This window comes from Lolium rigidum, chromosome 4 (assembly GCF_022539505.1).
Source record: "Lolium rigidum isolate FL_2022 chromosome 4, APGP_CSIRO_Lrig_0.1, whole genome shotgun sequence".
NCBI lineage: Eukaryota > Viridiplantae > Streptophyta > Magnoliopsida > Poales > Poaceae > Lolium > Lolium rigidum.
Window position 1 is genome coordinate 234,828,884 of NC_061511.1, and position 14,260 is coordinate 234,843,143.

The window sequence follows — 14,260 nt, forward strand, 5'->3', positions numbered from 1 at the left end:
CTACTCCGTTCTCACAGGTCATTGTCTAATTCGTGCGGCACCTAAACACGGACAATTGAAAGCATTAAGATGGTGAGAATTGTCTTGCTAGAGTTATGCTTGTGTTTCCACTGGAAAGAAGCTTGAACTATTAGATTGATGAATTCCAACAGGATGGTTAGCATTCTCCGTGACCCCTTCTAGATCATGCTCAGTTAAATGAAGGCTGCTATGAATTACCACTGGGTAACCTGTTGGTAAGGGGATATGTGAAACAGGGATAGCATCAGGACCTTTTGTTAAGATACTATCTGACCTGTGTTAGAGGTTTGTGCAGTTTAGATTTACCTGTTAGATATAATAGTTCTCTCTTTTACCTTTTAGATTTACCTTTAACCTCTGCAGGTAATTGCTGTGTGTATGCGTAGTGCCACACTTTCACATAGTATGATTCCGATGCATGAATTCTTCCTTAAAGCAGTGAAAAAAGCAATGCGGTCCTTCATTTGAAATATTGTTGAGGAATTTGGTTCTGCTACTCGAAATGAATAATTATCTTTCCATTCTTAGTAATTCTTCCTCTTGTAACCGCAGGGGAAAAAATGAACTGGAGTCAGACTTCAGAAGGTTCTGGGAAGAATTCCGCTCTTCCAGCTCTGAAAAGGTATCTTGCTAAGAACATGAGTAAAACGTGATGCTGGAACGTACCTTGGTGCCATTACCCTCTTGGAGGCGTGGCGACTGAGAAGGTATTGACTCAGCATGGCGACTGAAGATGGATCAGCTGGACTGAGATGAAGATGGATGAACTCGACTGAGATGAAGATGACCTTAGCCTGGAGTTTTGTAGACGTTTCGGAAAAGAACTGAGCTATGGTAAGATGGTTCATTCCTTTTTGTCGGTCCAGATTTTAATATCGTTCAGGTTTCTGGTCGAGGCTAAGTTGCCTAGTTTGAAATATCGTTCAGGTCCTGCTTTTAACCTGCGTCCTTCAGTAATGAGATTTCGTGATTACTGGGAAGGATTAATGGGAAGATTAATGGTCATTTTTTCCTGATTTATTTCCATGCGTGATTACTGGGTCGTTCTTGCGTGATTTCCTGATTACATACCATACGTCATGCATGATTTCCTGATTTATGTCCTGATTCCTGGGTCGTTCTTGATTTATTCCTGATTAAATTCCATGCGTGATTACTGGGAAGTGTTTATAACCTGGCGAGAGCGATGGGCTGTGGTCGGCCCATGTTAACGATTGGCCCAGGCGGGTGCAACGAAGGACGACGAAGACCAGGAACGACCAAACGTATTGGCTTTGGCAGAATAAGGAACCAATTGAGTCTTTTTAAGTAGTAGAGATAAATAGCAACACTTAATGGATTGAAGGCCAAAATATTCTATAATAGTTAAGTCTTTTCGAAAAAAGGAAAATATAAGTAATAACTCAATGGAGTTGGAAAGAATATTCAAAAAACATGTGTTAAAGTGGTATAGAGCATAAGTGTTCATGAGATATGTAGTGACAATTGCGGTATATGAATGAGCCAATTAATTAGGACCCTAATCTTTTAGATGCATATACCACAGTGACAATTGCGGTATAGGAATGAGCCAATTAATTAGGACCCTATATCTGAACTGCAGATTGTTGCAAAAACATGCCTCTCCCTATGCTCAGATGAGAACTAATCATAATAAATCAATGGTCACCAACCTGAAGAACAAAAAGAACAAAACCATCAACTTAACTATCTACTGGGCGCTTGTGCCGTTGAAAAGAACAATTGTGTGGTTGAGAGCTGACCTCAACATTCATCTCATGAACTCGCTATACAAACAATAAAAGTTAGTTCTAGGCACAAAGAGATGTTCTCTTCTTCTCCAACCAACCTCAGTCCAAAGCTCATGGTCAAATGCCTTCATCAAGGGCCTTCATCAAATTGAGGAAGCAGAGCATTAGTCACCTCTTGGTAGATAAGAGAAGAATCGAGGATGAGATGAATTTACTCCCCGGTGCGATTATCTGACATCTGGGGCACACATATATGCATTTGAGAAGTCAGTGCCTTGGCTCAGTTAATTCAGATTTGAATATGTAAGTTCCAGAAAAAAGGTAAAAAAATCCTCGCAAAAAAAGGTAATAAATAGTACTCCCTCAGTTAAAAAATAGTTGTCTCAACTTTATCTAGATACATCCATATCTAGACAAAAGTGAGACATCTTTTTTAGGCGGAGAGAGTATACTGAACAAAGGTTTTGACTGTAATCCAACTTCCAAACAAGGAAAACCGTGGACAGATATAACAGAAGCAAAAAAGTGTGGTCTGAAGTTGCAGTACCAGATTTGACGTGTGTAATACAGGACATGCAATCAGACGCAAACATCAACATATCTCAAGTATGATAGTAAGAAAAAACATAGGCCACATGCAATGTTCTTTGTCAACTGTGGCTTGCCGTTCTTCGGTGTCGTTTGCTATTACAGAAGTGGACATATTCTGACATCAAGTTTGTTGTGGCTGGAAAATTTGAGGTGGTCACTCAGATTTCAAATAGATAATTTCACACAGCACGTTGTTTCTCTTTATATGGATGGTCTTGTGAATCAGTGTATCTTATAATCCTTTGCTATTTCTGTTGAAATATTGGGCCCACTTTTAGTGGCCCAAATTAGATTTCAGATTTTCCCTATAAATCTCAAAGCCCACTTAGTGGCAGCCTTGTGAGTTTGAGCCCAAGTTGGTGGCAGCTCACTAGGGAGTAGCAAGAGGTGCGAAGTTTAGTCCCACATGGAAAGTTGGGAGGAAGTTAGACCACCTTATAAGGTGGGTTGTTCCACCACTAGTAAGTGAGTGAGAATAGGAGTGATACACGCGCGCTCCTCCTCCTGCTCGCTCGCTCGACTCGACACGCGCGCCGCGCTCGTGGTGAGTGGATTGAGTCTCGAGCCGAGACTTTCCTTACTTTTTGCAGCTCAGAAAAACGAACAGAGAGTCCTAGACGGACGCGTTGCAGTTAGTCGGTTCGGGTCGCTCCCGGATCGCTCCCGGATTGTGGGCTATCTGTAACCGACTCGAAACGTTCGTGCGACGTGGGCGTGGCCCACGTTGCCTAGGGTTTCCCGAGCCTATATAATCTCTTGCCCGGCTACCGCAGAAACATACTGAATACACGAGTTAGGGTTTCCACCTCTCTCTGCTTGCGCCGCCATCGTAGCCTACTCCATCCCGCGTGCCAACGTGCATCGGCGAACGGGAGAGCAGGTCTCCGGAACCGCTCGTCCTTGCGATCCTGTACGGGAGAGGGCGAATTAGGTTTTTGGGACTCTTCATCACGGGTCGCCTTCCGTCCAAGTCGGGCAGTGCTGCCTACCATCGTCTTCAACGCCGTCTACTTCGACCCGTCGTCAACAACGTTACTGCTGCGATATCATCTGCTACACCTCCACCGCCACCTCCACCAGATCGGTACGTGCGACATATCTCGATCTGTTTAGCGATGGATGCTTTACCGTTTGCGCTCGTTGCTACTCATGTTGATTAATGCATCTAGTATGTTCGAGTTTCACATGTTAGTAGTTGCTGCCATCATGTTTTATATTCTAGAATTAATCATGGAAATTGTGCCTAATTATCCAACAATCCAAAAACCTAATTGTAGGAAATTTCCTGAGTTAACAATGGCTGGTTTTGCTGATGCACTGAGGCCGGATAAGTTTACCGGTGTGCACTTTAAGAGGTGGCAAGTTAAGGCCACGCTTTGGCTTACTCATCTGAAAGTGTTCGAAGTTAGTGATGGTTTACCTGAAGGAACTATATCTGACCAAGATCAGAACAAGTTCAAGGAAAACAATACTCTTTTCGTCGAATGCGTTCTGAGTATTCTTGATGATCGTCTATGTGTGTGTACATGCACATAACAGATGGTAAAGAGCTCTGGGATGCACTGAATGCTAAATTCGGTGCAACCGATGCAGGCAGTGAACTATACATCATGGAGAGCTTCCATGACATCAGGATGGTAAACAACCGTTCTGTAGTCGAACAAGCTCATGAGATATAGTGCATTGCGAAAGAGCTTGAACTCCTTAAGTATGCCTTACCTGACAAGTTTGTGGCTGGATGCATCATCGCTAAGTTGCCCCCTTCATGGAGGAACTTTGCCACAACTCTCAAACACAAGAGACAGGAGATATCAGTTAAAAATCTGATAGCGTCTCTTGATGTTGAGGAGAAAGCTCGGGCTAAGGATAATACTGAGAAAGGAGAGGGTCAGTCTAGCGCCAACATGGTGCAGAAGAAACCCTACGGCAAGAACAAAGGGAATAACAAGCCCTCCTTCAATAAGCCTATGAAAACTACAACCTTCAAGAAGAAGAAGATGATAAACAAAGCAGATCTGAGCTGCTTTACCTGTGGAGAGGCTGGCCACTTTTCTAAGGACTGTCCAGAGATGACAGATCGCAAGAAAAAGGCGAGTCAAGTCAACACGGTGACTGCTAGCAATACTGATGGGTACGGTAATCTCTTTACTGTTCTTTCGGTATTTCAATCTCCATGTTCGTGGATTGATACAGGTGCTAATGTTCATGTGTGTGCTGACATATCCATGTTCACTTCTTACCAGGTCGCCCGGGATTCTTCCGTCTTGATGGGGAATGGGTCACATGCTTCTGTTCGTGGTGTTGGCACGGTAGATCTGAAGTTCACTTCGGGGAAGATCGTGCAGCTGAGGAACGTGCAGCATGTCCCTACTATGAACAAGAATCTCGTTAGCGGCTCCCTTCTATGCAGAGATGGGTTTAAGGTTGTTTTAGAGTCGAATAAAGTAGTTGTTTCCAAGTTTGGACAATTTATTGGTAAAGGCTATGAGTGCGGAGGCTTGTTCCGCTTTTCGCTTTCTGATTTCAGTAATAAGTCTGTGAACCATATTTGTGGCAATGTTAGTGATGATACCAGTGTTTGGCATTCTCGTTTATGTCACATTAATTTTCCTATGTGCACTGATCCTTGCCTTCCTATTTGCTTGATACAATGTGAACGCCGGCAAACGCTTGACTTCTGATCGTCAATGCCTCGCCTGTTTTATGTTTCTATGTTTATTTTGTTAACAATTTCTCTTTGCCATACACAGCAAATTCTCTAAAATCTTTGCTGACATATATTTGTAGTACACCACAGTATACTTCAGAAATACAGAATTCACCAAGAAATGGCATCAAAATCATAGATATTGAACGGAAATTTTGTAAGTTGATTTAGTAACACTTGAACTGCCTCATACCCACATAATTCACCAGTGAAAACATAGCCAAAGGAAGAGAAAACAACAGAAAGCTGAACAGTACACGAGCTAGTTAACAACCAGCTTCAACAGGCTGTGATACACACATAAACGCATCATCATATTTGAGCAAAAGTGCATTTCAGACATCCACGATGCACACATGAAGATGTACTGCACTTCATAACACAGGAATAATACTTGAACCCTGGGATAGAATAAAGATGCCCATGGTACAGTTCAAGCAAAACGACCAGTTATCAAAGAAAAAAACTTGAGGCAGGTGAAAAAACTCTTCGCCCTGCCCGCTCCCGCGAGCGGCGGGGCGAAACCCTAGTCTAGGCGCCGCCGGGCCCCTCCCCTCCTTCCCCTCTCCCTCGCCGCCGCCGGGAGCGCTGCCGGACAAAGTCTCGGGGCGTGGGCGGCGGCGGGGCCTCTCTTCCCCCTCGTCCGGCGGTGGTGGCGCGGGCTGGTGCTGTCGGCGGGGGCGCGGCGCTGGCGTGGGGCGCGGCGGCGTGGCTGATCTGCGGCGGCGTGGCGGCTGCGTGTGCTCGGCGTGCTCGCGGCGGTTGCCGACGTCCTGTCGGCGACGGCTGCGGGCGACGCGTGCTGGCGCCCGATCTGGCGGGGTGACCAGATGCGCCCGGCGTGGGACCTGCGCGTCCTCAGTCTGGCTGGCGGCGCGGCAGGGACGGCGGATGGAGATCCTGGCCGGGGAGGGCCGCGCGCCCGGGCCATGGCAGGGGTCTTGGCCCCTTGGCCGTCACCCTCCCCCGCCCCAGATCCGATGGCGCAGACAGCCAAGGGGGCTCTCAGCGTCGATCCGGAAAGGGAGCTTCTTTCGCTGTTTCGCCGTTCTTCGGCGATCTCACGGGGGTGAATCTTGGTTTCTTCAGATCTTCGGTGTGCTCAGCAGGGTCTCCGGGGTGGCGGCCCTGGGCGGTGGGAGTCTTGCTGGTTGGCGGGCGAGCCAGAGACTCTGGGGCTGGCTGGGTTCCTCGGTCGTGTGGGCGACGAGGGTCTGGCGAGCTGCGCGGTGTGGTGGTGGTTTGGCTGATGCTTCCGCGTTGGCCAACTCCTTGCGGGCGACGGAGCTCATTTGCCAGGGGAAACCCTTGCCCGTAAGGGCCTCAACGGCGGCGGCTACGGTCGTCGTTCCCTTCTTGAAGGCGTTGGTGCGGCGGCTCTCGGTCGTTCTGCGTGCTCCGGGTGAAAGCCCAAGATCTTCGATCGGGCGGTAGCGGCGTTCATGCGTCGTTCTCTTCTTGAAGATGCCGCCTTGGAGCTCACGGCGTGCGGTTCTCCGATGTTGGTGTGGTGGAGCGGCGGTGCTGCTGCGTTGGTCCTCCGCCTGGCCAGCATGGGCAAGGCTGTCTTGGTGTTCTGCGCCCGCGGTTTTTCCTTTGTCTGGGTTCTGCCTTGGTGCTTCAGCTGCGGTGCGTGGGTGGCGCTGATCTTCCGGTGGCGGTCTACAACAATGGAGTCGGTTTGATGGTGCGATGTGTTTGTCGGTTCCCCGAGCTCTAGGGTGAGCTCCGGCACGACAACACAGCCCATCCAGTGTTTGCCCTTCCTCGGAGTAGTCTAGCCTTAGCCGTTTCTTTGATCCCTGCACCTGGTTGTAGCTCTTTGTTAGCCCGGTTCTTGTGTGTGGGTGTAGTGTTACTGTGTTAGCTGGGTTCAGCTCCTTGTATCCTCTTCGCCGTTGATGACGTTATTAATTTAACGTTGGGCCGTTTGGCCTTTTATCTAAAAAGAAAAAAACTTGAAGAACCGCCACTGTACCTTACATCGAAGCCCACCGCCGTGCGCCTGCCGTGAAACAAATTACAGCAGGTCTGAGGCTGCTCCCCGCTCACCAAAGTACAGATGCCACCCACAGCGTCGCTCGAAGCCACCAGTCATCGGACTGCCTGACAACTGCGCCGCTTTTTGTTGTTAACATAGGACGGTCTAACTCAGCAAAATACCTATAGTTCTTTATGTCATATAGAAGTCTCCTGTACCACAATTGACTTCGACAATAAAACCTAGATAAAAGAAATGCAAGAATATAAAGGAGTGCAAACCTTTCTCGAAAAGGATAAATAAGCATTTCAAAGCATGCAAGATAAGGCAAGTTACATTTTACCCTGTCAGTATATGAACTGGTCAACACTTTTTTGGCAACATACTTCAGTAACTTTGTAGCATCTTATGAGTCAATCTATCTTGTCTATACTCTAATAGGCATGTCAGTTGAACTAAATGAAATGTATTACTGATGGTTGTGATTTCCAGTATTAGAGGAGTCAGTATGTTCCTGCTACCCAGCACCAATTCTTCCTTCTCCTGCTAAAAAATTGGATATCTGTGTTTGTACCTTGTAGACTACATTTTTAGCGACATTTTTAGCGACAATGGCTGAAGCTGAAAGTGGTGACCGCTACTCAAAGTGCTAGTTAATATTGCAGACAATATACTCATGTAAAGAACAACCCAACCGAAGTACAACAGGGAAAGCGCATAAGCGATCAAGCATTGAATCTTCATACTAAACCCATGCCAGGTAAAATAGACCAAAAATCTGTCATAGAACAAATTATCACTACAATCCATGCTGACCAATTAAACCTGAATGTTAAACCTGCAGTAGGCAAAATCGATCTAGGATAAAGCAACCATGAGCCACCGCCACCATACGACATGAATCTGAAACCCTACAACTAAATGCGGTGCTCATTTCGGGTCCAGGCAATCAAATCCCTAGCTCGCAAACCTAAATCTCGAAAAGCAGCTAGGTGGATACCAAGACGGACAGCGTCCAAACAAGACACCGGCCAAACAAAAAATGGCCAGCACGCCCACACTCGCCCAGAATACAGCGAACACAACAAAGCGGTGGTACCGGCCGAAGCGACCCCAGCAAGATGTGCCCCCAAATCGACGAATCCGCAGCAATGAGCCACAAACACACGCAGGTCGAGCCCAATCCCCCAGTAGAGACCGCACACACTCCCATCCAGGCACACAACACACACTAGCCAACTATCAACACCAAAAGTGAGAGAAGAAAGAAGGGGAAACACACCAGCTTAGAGAATCAGGCGCGGCTGCCGGCTGGGAAGACCGGCGGCCACAACGACGCCGCCGAAGAAACGCGCACCATGCGCATCATGCGCACCGCCGAAGCACCGGGCGAGCCGCCAGAAATCCACGCTGCCGAAGAACAGCGTGTTCCGCCACAAAGCCATGAACGAAGAGGAGAAGCAGAACAGCCAGCCGAAGAGAACGGCCGCCGCAAGCAAGAAAGACGAAGCTGCCGTCAAAGGAACCCCGAACCGACCCACACGCGATGCCGCCTCATCGCGTCGTCGACACGTGAACACCTGCGAGTCTCGAGGCGGCATCGCAGCGACACACACGCGATAGCCCAAATAACGGCCCACCACCGAACGGCGACAACCGGTGCGAATATCCTCTAGGCGGGGCCCGCGATAGTGATGGGTAAATCGACCAGAGGAGCTGCCAACCCTGGGAGCTTAGAGCTCTTAGAGGATGGTCCCGGTACTTGCTGCCATCGCTACCTGACGACACCACGGCCTCCTCCACGATCTGCTTCCTCCTCCTGCTTCTGCATTCATCGGCCACTCTGTATGTACTCCCTCCGGTTTCTTTTAATTGACTCAAATTTATTATAACTTTATACTAAATTTGAGTCAATTAAAAAGAACCGGAGGGAGTACATGCCAGCAAACAGCAAATCCATTGTAGCTATAATTAGTTTTTTTAAAGCAAGAAAGCTATACTAATTAGTAACTTCAAAGAGTAGTTGATCAATCGTGGGTTAACTAACTAATTTTGCCAACGAAGACGAAAAGTAACTTGAAGAATTGTTATTAAACAGCACCGTACCTTTCTTTTTTTGAAATAAACAGCACCGTACCAAAAAGTGTCTTTGACACATAGGCACCAGTGCTCCCTTAAATTTTAGATTTTTGAAAATTTTAAAACCTCACACTTTTGTGTCTCTAAAAATTATTGTGCTATATATATATATATATATATATATATATATATATATATATATATATATATATATATATATATATATATATATATATAGGATAAATACTTCCTACTCCTGGGTGTAACTACACCCACCTCTTATATACTACCATACGGAAGTATATAACATACTTTATTGGTTTGAGTATGTTCATACACTATATCTAAGATACTCCATACCAACTTTGGTGAAAAAAATATAAATACACACATAGTTTGCACTATATATACAAAATACATGCATATTTATACGTAAAGAAATAGTGTACGTAAAAAAGTGTACATACTACATACAAAGTAGTATATATACTACCAAAATATTCTTATATACTTCATACTACATGTATATACTCTTCGGCATGATAGATACTGCCTAGATTGTGTGAAACACACGTGGGAGTAACTACACCCGGGTGTAGCATGAATATGTCCTATATATATATATATATATATATATATATATATAGAGAAACTCTATTAGACACCCTGGGTGTAGAATAAGTTATTCTGCCCCCGAGTTAGTCAGCCGAGCCGAACTGCCACCAGGTTTGGTCGCGTTCGTGTGGTTCGCACCACCGTACCAGCTTGTTGTAATTTTCTTCTGTTTTTTACTTCGACGGTTTGGGAGCTAGCCCACTACGCATCCGTACCTCAACTTTTTCCTCTTCGCTTTCCAATCTAGATCGGGCGGACGAGCGGTTTGAGATTGGAACTGAGGTGCGACGGCGGCGAGCAGGTTCGGATTTGGTACTCGGGAGCCAGGCGAGCAGCGGGTGGGTTCTGCGCTCTTGCTGGAGTCGGCGACGTCGTAGTCGGCCTGCCGATTCGCCGGCGTCGTGGCGGCCGGCCGAATCGCGGGCGTCGTGGCGGCCGGCCGAATCGCGGGCGTCGTGGTCGGATGGCCAAATCGGCGGCGTGGTGAGCAAGTGGGTCGTAGCTGCGGGCGGTATTGCCGTATTGGCACTGCCTCCATCTTCTCCTTTCTCTACTGCAAGTGCTGCGCGGCCTTCCGTCGGCCGTTGTCTGCGAAACTCGGTACGCATTCATCTAGCTGTCCAAAATTTTCGTGGCAGCGTTGCTACCTCTTCTTTGGCAAGCTCCATCCGCTGTATGTGCAGACGAGTGACACGGGCACAATTACATCGATCTGCACTGAGTTACGTGGCTTTGCATAGCGCTGGAAGTGCATGTGTCCGGCTGTCCGCTACTAGTACTAAGCTAGTAGCAGCCACACCGAATAATTTTTTGCCTGCTCTAGCTTTCCCCTTGCGTGGGTTACCTAGTACTCAGGGAGATTGCTTTGATTCTGCTAGTGTATATTGCCATGGTGATTCCGTTTGGGAGCAGCACCATCTTCCTCATAATTTATCTGTTGTGTTACTCCCTTTACATACAGTACTACTAAATTTGTGTGATACTTTTGCTTTCATGGTATTTATCCATGGATTAGTGCTTTTGATTTAGTCGCTGCATCAAATGTGGTGCACGTTCTTGAACAAAGTTATCTGTGTAATTACTTTTGTCACTGCACATACTTATTTGAGAAATTAAATTGATGAAAAATTGCAAGTTATCTGTACAATTACTTCGTCAGTGCTTGTAATGTATGGTGGCTGCCTGTTCCTTTCTGCTAATTTTTATTCAGAACTAGCAAGGAGGCAAAACATGCTGCTGGTACTTGTTTCCTGTTCTTGAAGATGACATAGTAGTACAGACCTACCATTTGGTGTGCCTATGTTTAGCTTTCGCAAATGGATTCAACCTGTAATGTATAGTTCTAATTACCCAGTATTATTTTGCATGGATTAGAAATAGAAACCTTCCCAGTATGCAATGGTTTCCCTTCTCAGGTCTTGTTTTGTTTGTAGTGGGGATTTTTCAAGCATTGGTCGCTAGTGATGATTCAGATTATTTTGACTTGCTAATCAGGCATCGAGGTACTACTGCATTGGTAATCTTTTTACATGTTCATATTTCTTTCTTCGCCAATTGCTTTTGAAGGCATTACCCCCTTTCATAAGCTGTAGAGTGGGCCACAAAAACTCTAATTGTTAACATAAGTAAAAGTAGCAAAGTGTCTTGCTTGTCTAATGAAAAATATTAGCGGAAGACATCTATACATTGTTGCTATAAATTTACCTATGGAGTTCAGTTGGATCATTTTTCTTTTTCTTACAGGGACATTAGCCAGTATTTAAATTAAGCAATCCAACATTTTTTCAATTACACATAGACCATTTAAGATCGTATGTATGTTTATCTACCCGTTGGAAGCACCCGGTCATATTAATTTTACATCTTCTCTGATTGTAGTAAATATACCTCTCTGAATCTCCATGCATCACTCAGCTGTAATAATTTTTTAAGCATAGTTCAACTGTTGATTGTCAGTATCTAGTTTCAAAAGGTCACAAAAATACTTCTTACATACATGAAACTGGTATATATACTGACAAGCACCAATGATGCCACTAATGTAGCTCGAGCTGTCGTGGTCTTTAGAAATGGATATATGTGAAAATAAAGAAGTATGTCTGTCACTACATCCTTCTACTGTTGTCCTTTTTCTCCGCAAAAGAGTTATTATTCGTTTCAGAAATATATGCCCCACGTCATATTTTAGCAGTCAATGTTAATCTTGCCAGTAGCTAGTGGACTCTTGGTTAGATCATTTGGTCAACATAGCTGAAAGAAAGTTAAGTTAGGTTATTAATCAGGTTCTGATTTCTTTGATGGTACTATGAAAAGCAAGTTGTAACTTCATATTTCAAGTGGCAAAAGGAGTATACAAAATACGGGGGGAGTACTTATTCAAGAATTTGTTTCTCGGTGCAAGTAATGCTTGGGATTCGAATCTCAGATCCTTAGAAGTATCTAAGAATCACTAACGAAATCTATGTTAATAGGATTCTGGTATTCTTATGTTACATTTTTTATGGGAACATAAGACCATTCCAATATTTCTTACATGACACAATTTTACAGCACATTAGACCAATGCATCCTTTTTTTTCATGTCAACAGATATTCGCTTCCTCTTCCCATCAATTGATCAAAATAACTGAAATGAGTTTGGAATATGAGGTTAATTTAAATCTAGTAATTTATGCAATGATGCCATCAAAAGGAAAGTTGGAGCTTCGAATGGCAAGTGGGAGTACACATTAGGGGATATGAGATTAAAACATTAGTCTTGTTTTCTTTTCAAAGGTTCTGCGACACATTGGTTCTGTGTTACCTCAGAGGTGGACTAGAGTCGTGTTCAAACGATTCAGAAGATGCACCGGAGCGATCTACTTGCTGGTGCGAGTGCATCAAGGTAACGACATTGTATGATTTTTTTCTACCATGTGCTTGTGATATATCTGCTCTTATATGGATGCGTTTGTTTTGCTTACCTTTGCCGCGTGGTGGGTGACGTGATGTGGTGTGGGTGGCCGCGTCCGTGGCTTCATCGCCGCCACCCCCGACCTTGCTCTCCGGCTGCAACCATGGTCCCTCACCTCAGATTCTCAGTTATACCTTTTCGTTTGCATGAAAATTGATGGTAGTGTCAATGAAAAATGCATGGAAGTTGGTTTAACCTGTTATTTTCTTTGCTTCGAACTTTGATCATGTTCCCAGCCTTGGTAGATTTGGCCTTACGGACAAATATAGATTCAGACATTCAGTATGCCAAATATATTTTAAATCTGGGCAAATTACAACGGAGGATATTCCAATTTCTGGCCATTGACCATAGATGACATTCTATTTTGTTTTAATGTTTTTGTTTTATGGGCGGGCATGAGGCCATGAATTATGTAGCTGTATATGGGGCACTGAGATTTCTTACATTCACATAACTTATATTACAAGCTCTGCAGAACTTTGTTTTAACCCAGCTTATCATGATAAAACAAAGCGATTAGCCTGCACTATCATAACATAAAGTTAATTCCTCCTTTGTGATTTGTCATGATGAAACACAGCGTTTATCCATATGGTAGCTTATGGTTTAGGGTGAGATTTGGACTTTGTTTGGATTCAGCAGGCTGCTTATGGTCTGGTAGTTTTAGAGGAGTATTCTTTAATGAGGATATACTAAACATGTCAGAACTCTACTCATGACAGCCTGATGATGAGTTAATTGTTGTTCCAAGAAAGGACTGCAATTCTGCAAGATACTTCCTTCTTTCCCTGCCCATGTCATACCCACATATATCTTTCATGTTGGCCGTCTAAAGGCGTAAAAACTTCCAGGTGGTCATATCAGTAGCCAAAATGTGCCCCTTTCTGCAGCGTGCCACCGAATCAATGTGGATAGTGTACCTTAAAATTCTTTAATTTTAGATATATTTATGTTGCAGTCGTGGTAAAGATGCTTCTGTTACCTATTAACTAACTAAGTAAAGGGGACGGAAAGGATTGTATCATATGGTCTTGAAAATAAATGATTTGTTTGTAGAACACTCCGGATGAAAGATCTAAAGGATGTCATGTATAAGCATGGACTTTCAAAGCATGGAAAAAGCAGGTTTGTTCACTGATATTTTGTATACCTACGTTTCACACAAATAAGTTCTAGGTGCTGATTTACTTCACATCCATTGCCCATATGCGTCAGTCTACCTTTATTGTGGGAAAGCACACAATTGATCGAATTTTTATGGCCTCCATATCAATGACATAAAAAATTCGGAAACTAATGAACCTCCATGTCAATTCGGAATCGGTGGCAATGGCGGCGTGGCGTGCTTCATTCTGTTGAAGGGGATTGTACGAATGGCTGGATGGTGGCGGCAACTGATGACTCCGGTGGCCTCAGCCTCAGATTGGATGCCATAAATTTAGTTATCAGTGTATATGTAGCAGCTCAGTCATCACAGTTTTATCCTTTGTAAATCTATGATTGAATTACATGTTGTGAATTTTGTGCTCCATATTAAACAAGGATTTTATTTCTGAAAA

The 14,260-nt window shown here is 44.6% G+C and overlaps 1 long non-coding RNA gene across 2 annotated transcripts; it reads left to right on the forward strand.

Moving 5' to 3' along the window:
- Window positions 1–10,196: 10,196 nt before the first annotated feature.
- LOC124707291 lies at window positions 10,197–14,260 on the forward strand. 2 transcript variants are annotated; one of them, XR_007004798.1, is made up of 3 exons: window positions 10,197–10,345; window positions 11,179–11,247; window positions 13,758–14,260. It is a non-coding gene; the product is annotated as an uncharacterized LOC124707291 (long non-coding RNA). The 2 variants fall into 2 exon arrangements; XR_007004797.1 differs by lacking the exon at window positions 10,197–10,345 and having other exon boundaries at window positions 10,354–11,247.